Raw genomic sequence first — 9157 nt, forward strand, 5'->3', positions numbered from 1 at the left:
ATTATTTTAGCATTATTAACCTGTGCCATAATCTGCAAACTGGGGCTAATTATACCTTTTCTACCTAGCTGTTTTGAAGATTAATAAGATGATGTACACAAAACTAACGTAAGGCTTGGCATAGAGGAAGTGTTCAATAAATGATAGGTGATACTATCAACTATTACTGTTATACTTTATTTTGGAACTGAGCATATCATGATTCCAGTTCATTTTATGTCATAAATGGTGATTTCTTCTCTGTGATTGCTGGTAGAGGTGGCAAGGACATGGGTATTAAGCAGAGATTATGCTTCCTAATAAAAAGAATCATCAGAAATCTGGGTTCATGGATGTTCACAATCTCTATGATTTTAAATGGGCAGAGAATGTAGTTTCCAGCTTATTCAGGGAATTTTAAAACCAGTCTGTGTCTGAAAAGAAGCAACTTATTTGGCGTTTACTACATTCTCTTCCACAAAACTACAGTACTTGATATGTATTAAATATTCTGGAAATATTTGCTAAAGGGGTAAACATTCTCAAAGAAAGTTTTGCTGATTTACAGAAAGAACTACGTTACAGTAATCTGTTCTCTACTGCACCTCTTCTAATGGTTCATTGGTCTTTGTGACCACGCTGAATCTTAAAATTATCTTTACCCTGTTTCGTTCTCACTATTTTGAATGATAAAGTATAGCTTGATGTTTAAGAGCTTCTGGAGCCAGTGAGGTCTGATATCAAAACATAGTACCACCATTTCTTAGTTGTCTCTAAACAACAATATCATTATCAGAAGCATGCACACTTCCCTGACCTAATATATGTACTCAGTGTGTCTTTATTATTATGGAAAACAAGCACAGCTACAGAGTAGAGATGTGTATTTTATTAGCCTACTATACCTTCCACTTGAGGAATTCTCTCATTAGTTAGTAAAGCATTCTTTCAAATGTGTCTCAACAATCATTCAAAATTGTGTACAATCCACCATGTCCTTTGGCCATGATCACATTTATATAATTTGTAGTAATTAGTCTGATAACACCAATTATGAAAGTATCTTGGAAAAGTTCCATATTGTCATGATCAGAACTTCATTTAATACAGACATTTAGTATAAATATCATATTTTATTTCCTAACACTTTGATCAAAACTTATAAAATCTTATGAGATCTGATTAACTTCACTTCTCAATTCCTATTTTAAGGACTATATTTAAGAAATTATGACATTTTGCTTTTTATTGTTGCTGTGTACCAACCAAAGTGGTTTATTTTTTATGTTACCCCTGTGATGCTTGAATAAGACTATAGTTTAAATGTTTCATCACCACCATATTAAGAAATTTTTGGCAAGGCTATGGGGTTTTTGTGTAATTTGTAGTCATGGTTACAGCTATGGGATGCTCCACCTACCTATGAATAATAGCTTGGTTTGTCTCCCATTTATCTCAAGAGTTGCATAATGTACTAGTAAAATCATGTTCCAAACTCCAAGTATGTGTCTATATAAAGATCAAAAGAATCTGGGCCAATGTTAATTTTCTAAAGTAAAATTTATTTCAAAGATAAATAAATGGAAAACATGATCAACATTCTAACAAGAAGCAAATAAGATACATTCATGTCTAGCAAACACTTAGAAAGATAAATACTACATGATCTTGCTTATGTATGGAATCGAAAAAAGTTAAACTCACAGAAATAGAGAGTAGAATGTTGGTTACCAGGGGCTGGAGGAAGGGGGGAATAGGGAAGTGTCTATCACAGGTACAAACTTTCAGTTATAAGATGAATAAATTCTGGAAACCTAATATATAGATGACTATAGTTAATATTAATGTGTTATATACTTAATATTTGCTAATAGAGAAGAATTCAAGTGTTCTCATTACATATAAAAAGTGATAACTATTTGAGGTGATGAATATGTTAATTATCTTGATAATGGTAATCATTTTACATTATATACATATACACCTTAAATAAATACAATTTTTGTCAATCATACCCTAATAAATCTTGAAAAATATTTATTTTTGCTGAAAGTCTCATATTTTGTTTTATAATACCCAAATAATATAGAATAAACAAAATAAATACATAATATAAATTTTATATTAACAAAGACCATTTATATAAATTTCTACAACTCAATAACAATATCATATATTTCAATGATTAGGGTGTCCTATATGTGAAATGTTGGCTTTAGGACAGTAAATGAAATCATTAATATACTATATTTAAATGTGCTCTGGTATCTTTGGGTACACCTCAACAACTCAGTAGTAAACTCGCCAGCATCAACACCTACAAGTTTGACAGTGATATATCTGTTGGGGACCTTAGGAAGATCTCAGATTCCATTTACTTTAATAAAACAGTTTCTCTTTTACTCCAAGGAAGGAACTGAATTGGTTTTATCAGGTGGAGTGGAATCATAGAGAAAGATGGAGGAAAGAAAACACAACCCTGAAATTATTTTAGAAAGTTCTTTCAACAAATCAAGAGTGGGAGGGAGGAAGAAAAGAAGGAAGGAAGGATAGTAGGAAGGTAGAAAGGGAGGAAGGAATATTTTCACTTGCCATAGATAAAAAGGACATTATTCAGTACACACAGATTAGAACAAAACTGAATTTGTTTGTTTTGGGTTCTTTGATTGTTTGTATAAACTGAAGTACACAAACTCATGGGCCCCTATGTCAGTCTTTCAGTACATCAATATTTTCTTTGACACAAACATTGTAGTTGATATACATAAAACAAGAACAGAATTAACTGAAGGTGATCCACTTGGTTCCTATGGGTGAGCCTAACCAGCAGCAAAGCACTAGGAAAAGCTCCTGAAACCCAAACTCACTCAAGATTGACCTGTGACAAAAAAAACAATTCAATCATTTAAACTGATAAATCCATCATTTTAAAGATAAAATTAAGCACAGTTCCTTATAGGCGATGAGAGGTCCAATTTTCTCCCTCAGATATAGCTTTTTGTATTACTTCAATTAAATATGAATCTCTCTTGTAATACCTGTAACTTAAGTGCTAGACTTTATTTACCATTATAAATCAGTTCAACACATCTTGTTACAAAGTAATCTCTATCCCTCCCTTTTAAATTAAATGTCTTTTTAATTGTAGTTTGAACATTGTTTCAACTGAAATTAATCTGACAAAAACTGATTAAAAATAGAGAAACATACGAATTTATTTAATATAAGTTTTATGTTACATGACCCAATGAAAAAACAAAGCTGAGTGTTTGATGAAGAGTGCACAATAGTAGAGGCATCTGATAGGCTGAGGAGTTGAAGTAAGTGTACTAAACTGCGGAAAACTTAACAAGGCCTGGTAGTCAAGAATCTTCTCAGCATCCTTTGTCTTCATAGATAAAGATGCTCCTTTTCTCTGGGTCTAGGGAGGGCACCTGTCAGAAGAGTGTTGTTGGTCTGTTTCAGAGAAAAAGGGTGATGGAGGAAAGATCAGAGTGATCTTCCTGCTTCTGCCACTTTCTCAGAGACCTTCAGCTTATGGTATTCGATTTGCCAAAGTAATATATTTTGGGTTGGCTTGTCAGGATCCTCATCAGTAATATATGTATATGTACATATCCATCAGAGTCACCTATCCTTATTACCATATAGCAACTATTTCATTAACCTTCTAAAAAAATCAGATTGTCTCCTACAAGTAGACATTTAAGTTGTTTTCATTGTTTTGCTAATACCAACAACACTGCAATAAATAGCCTGGTATTTCTGAATACTTGTGCAAATTCCTAGCAGTGGATTTTCTGTGCCAAATTTTATATGCTTTTTAAAATTTGATAGAGATTTCTAAATTAGTATCTAAAAAAGTTGAAGCAATTTACAATTCTACCACAATTGTATGAGAATGCCTGTTTACCCACACTCTCATCAACACAGTATAATCTCATGGATTAAAAAAAAAGGCGGGACGGGTTGGATTTCGCACTGTTTTGACATGATTTTTCCTTATATGCCACTATATTTCTCTAGCAAAGTTAAATAACTAGATTCAATGGTCAAATGCTTTATAAGTAAGTTAGAATGGCTCTGATGCTTTTCCTTATTGTTCATCTTTGAGAGAGGAAAAGTGAAGGAAAGAAGGTGAAAACCTCAGTTACATTTGAATACATCTCGGTCAGAAAATATTCAAGGCACATTGAATGTGGAAACAAGCCCTAAAAAATAAGCTTGTCTTTTGTTCCACAAATGTACTTTAATATGCACTAATCAAAATAAAGTCATCTTGCAAATCATTGAATTTTTCAGCAGCATACTTATCTCTGTGTATTTCATCTTCTACTTTAGAAAAAGCTTATTGATGCATGCAGAGTGTACATCTGAGTTCCACAAATGTGGTCTAAATGACTCATATGCTAAGCCCTTTTATCTGAACACTGCCGGGTCAATTGCCTGACATAACAAAAGAACAGAGTGACACGTGTTTTCACAGATTTTAAAATTGAATTGAGCTTACAGTCTAGTTTTGCCTTCGAAGACACCATTTAATGCAGGGACGCTCTACTCAAAGTATAAGGGATATTATTTACTAGTTTTTACTAATAAAATAAGCTACAAAAATGCTCTAATAAATATTAAGCTCAATTAATCAGAGTAATTTATAGCCTCATTATTTAAAAAAAATTAGAGAAAGCTAACACAAAAAAAATTGTACCTACATAACACAAGAATAGCAATAGTAAAAGAAACATAAAAGTTCTTCATTGATATACAATTACTGCTATGTGTGAACATTCTACCAAAGAAAGTGACAAGAAACTTTCACGATTCAAATTCAAATTTTGTCCATATTTTTCAATGTAGTTAATGCATAAATAATTAATTTCGTTATTTTGCCACATAACCATTACATTAAGTTATTTAGCAAATAACTACAAACATCCTCACTTTTATATTATAAAATTTTTTTTCATATATTAACCTCATTTTGAAAATAAAAAATTATTTGAGTAGCGTGGATGAAATTTAAGTTGTTCCACACTCTTGTAAAAGTAAAAGCAGAAACAAGGAAATCTTTTCAAGAACATACGTAAAATTTAACAAAAGTTGTAATTAATTAAGTCAAATTATTGGTAAATTAAAGCAAAATTTGATTGGTTATCTTGAAGATCTTTTTAATAAATATAATTGACCAGTTCATCCAAGATAAAAAAATAAAGTAATACAATTCTATAGTCTCCTTTTTATAACCAACTGAGTCATAAAGTGAATTGGTTCTTCATTTTATATAATAAAATTTTAACCTTTGGTCCATTATTATCTCTTCCTTCCTAAATTTGGTACTGTTGGCCCATGCATAGACTCTCACTACTTTTCTAAATTATCTCCTTGATTCTTAGTCTTTTCTTACAGTATTTATCCTGCATACTAACATATGATGAACACCCCTTTTTTTAAAAAAAAACCTTATTTTTCTGGAGTAGTTTTAGGTTCACAAAAAAATTGAGAAGATAGTATAAAGATTTTCCATATACTCTCTCTCCTACACATGCACAATCTCTCCCATTATCAACATCACTCAACAAAATTGTACATTTGTTACCAAGGCTGAACCTTTATTGACGCATCATTATCACTCAAAGTCCATTAGAGTTCATTCTTGGTGCTATTTATTCTATGGGTTTGAACCAATGTATAAGGACATCTATCCATCATTATAATATCATACAGAGTATTTCCATTGGCCTAAAGTCCTCCGTGCTCCACCAATTCATCCCTCCCTTCTTTCCCCACCTGTTAACCACTGATTTTTATACAGTTTTCCTAGTTTTGCATTTTACAGATGTCACATAGTTGCAATCATACAGTATATAGCCTTTCAGATTGGTTTCTTTCACTTAGTAATATGTACTTAAGTTTTCTACATGTCTTTTCATGGCTTAATAGCTTTTTTTTTTTAACATTAAATAATATTCCATTGTCTGGATGTACCACAGTTTTTTTATCCATACACCTGCTGAAGGATACTGGTTGCTTCCAAGCTTTGGCAATAAGAAGTAAAACTGCTCTGAACATCCATGTGCACATTTTTGTGTGGATATAAGTTTTCAACTCCTTTGGGTAAATACAAAGGAGTGTGACTGCTGGATTTTATGGTAAGCGTATGTTTAGTTTTATAAGAAATTGCCAAAATGTTTGCCAAAATGTCATGCCATTTGCATTCCCATCAGCAGTGTGCGAGAGTTCCTATTGCTCCATATCTTTGCCAGCATTCAGTGTTGTCAGTGTTCCAGATTTTGGCCATTCTAATAGGTGTATGGAGGCATCTCATCGTTGTTTTAATTTGCACTTTCCTGATGACAAAATATATGGAGCATCTTTTTATATGTTTATTTGCCATCTACATATCTTCATCAGTGAGGTATCTGCTAAGGTCTTTGCCCCACTTTTTAATTGGTTGGTTGTTCTCTTATTGTTGAGTTTGAAGAGTTCTTTATATATTAGGGATAATAGTCCTTTACCAGATGTGTCTTTTGCAAATATTTTCTCTTAGTCTGTGGCTTGTCTGCTAATTCTCTTGACACTTTCTTTCACAGAGCAGAAGTTTTTAATTTTAATGAAGTCCAGCTCATCAATTATTTCTTTTATGAATAATGCCTTTGGTTTTTATATAAAAAGTCATCACTTACTATACTCAAGGTAACCTAGGTCTTCTCCTATGTTATATTGTAAGAGTTTTATAGTTTTGCATTTTACATTTTGTTATATAATCCATTTTGAGTTCATTTTTGTGACGGGTGTAAGGAAACAGTCCCCATCCTTTTGGGAACGAGGGACCAGTGCTTCCATGAGAATCTAAAGCCTGATGATCTGAGGTAGAGCTGAACTGAAGATGCTAGTGCTGGGGAGTGGCTGCAAATACAGAGCAGCTGCAAATACAGAATGTCTTGCCCATCACTCACCTCCTGCTGTGCAGTCCAGTTCCTAAAAGGCCACAGACCAGTACTGACCTGTGCCTCCAGGGTTGGGGACCCTTGATGTAAGGTGTATGTTTAGATTCATACTTTTTGCACATAAAAGTCTAATTATTCCAAAACTATTGTTGAAGAGACTCATTCTGCTCCATTTCCCTTTGTGTTTGTCAAAGATTAGTTAACTGAGCTCTCTAATCTGTTCTGTTGATCTGTTCATCTTTTTTTTTAAAAAACCACCACACTGTCATGATTACTGTAGCTTTATAGTAAGTCTTGAAGTCAGGTAACATCAGTCATCCAACTTTGGTCTTCTCTTTGAATATCATGTTGGCTATTCTGGGTCCGTTGTCTTTTTATATAAACTTTAAAATTCAGTTCTTCAATATCTATAAAATATATTGTGGGATTTTTATTGGGATTTCAATTAAATCTATAGATCAATTTGAGAAGAACTGACATCTTGACAATAATGAATCTTCATATCCTTGAATGTGAAATACCTCTCTAGTTATTTAGTTCTACTTTGATTTCATTATCAGAATTTTATAGTTTTCCTCTTGTATATCTTGTACATATTTTGTTAGATTTATACTTAAGTATTTTACTTTTAGAGAGTTAGTATAAATGATATTCTTAATTTCAAATACTACTTGTTCATTATCAGTAGGTATATACATATATATGAAAACGATTGACCTGTGTATATTAACCTTGTATCCTACAATCTTGGTATAACTGCTTATTAGTTTCAGGAGCATTTTTGTAGAATCTTTTATATTTTCTACCAAGGCAATTGTGTCATCTCTAAACAAAAACAATTTCATGTCTTCCTTCTTAATCTGTATGACTTTTATTTCTTTTTTTTCTTTTCTTTTTTTTTTTTTTTTTGCTTTTTTTTGCTATATAATTAGCAAGAAGTTTCAATACGACATTGCAAAGGAGAGGTGAGAGGAGACATCCTTGATCTTAATAGGAAAGCTTTGAGTTTCTCACTATTAGGTATAAAATTAGCTCTGGGTTTTTTGTAGATAGTCTTTATCAAGTTGACAAAGTTCCTCTCTATTCCTAGCTTGCTGACAGTTTTTATCATAAATAGGTGTTGGATTTTGTCAAATGATTTTTTTGTGTTTATTAATATGAACATGTGATTTTTTTTCTAGTTTAGTCTATTGATGTGATTAATTACATTAATTAGTTTAAGAATGTTGAACCTGGGATAAATCCTACTTGGTTATGGTATATAATTTTTTAATACTTTTTTTGGATTTGATTTGCTTATATTTTGCTGAGGATGTTCATGAGAAATATTGGTCTGTAGTTTAATTTTCTTGTAATGTCTTTGTCTAGTTTCTGTATCAGAATAATGCTTATCTCATAGGATGAGATATGAAATACTACTGCTGCCTCTATCCTCTGAAAAAACTTACAAAGAATTGATATAATTTCTCTCTTAAATGTTTTGTAGAATTTACCAGTAAACCCATCTGAGCCTGTTGCTTTCTGTTTTAGAAGGCTATTAATTATCGATTCAATTTCTTTAATAGATATAGGCCTATTCAGATCAACTATTTCTTCTTGTGAGAATTTTAGCAGATTGTTTCCTTCAAGGAATTGGCTCATTTTATCGAGGTTTTTAAATTTATGGGCATAGAATTGTTCACAGTATTTCCTTATTATTCTTTTAATGTCTGTGGGATCTATAGTGATGTCTCCTCTTCTTCTGATATTAGTAATTTGTGTCCTTTTTTCCCCTTTTTTCAGTTAGCCTATCAAGAGTCTTATTGATTTTATTAATCTTTTCAAATTACTAGATTTTGATTTTATTGATTTCTCTATTGACTTTCTATCTTCAATTTCACTGATTTCTGCTGTAATTCTTACTATTTCTTTTCTTCTGCTTACTTTGGATTTACTTTGCTCTTTTTACTAGTTTCCTAAAGTAGAAACTTAGATCATTGATTTTAGATCTTTTTTCTTTTCTAATATATTTATTCCATGTCATAAGTTTGCCTCTAAACACAGCTTTAGTTGCATCCCACAAATTTTGATATGCTGTATTTTTATTTTCATTCAGTTCAAAATATTTCTAAATTTCTCTTCAGATTTGTTCTTTGACCCATGTGTTATTTACAAGGTGTTGTTAATCTCCATATATTTGGAGATTTTCAAGTTAACTTTGTTATTTACTTCTAGTTTAATTCTATTGTGGT

The sequence above is a fragment of the Pteropus alecto genome, unplaced genomic scaffold (genome assembly GCF_000325575.1).
Source record: "Pteropus alecto unplaced genomic scaffold, ASM32557v1 scaffold69, whole genome shotgun sequence".
NCBI lineage: Eukaryota > Metazoa > Chordata > Mammalia > Chiroptera > Pteropodidae > Pteropus > Pteropus alecto.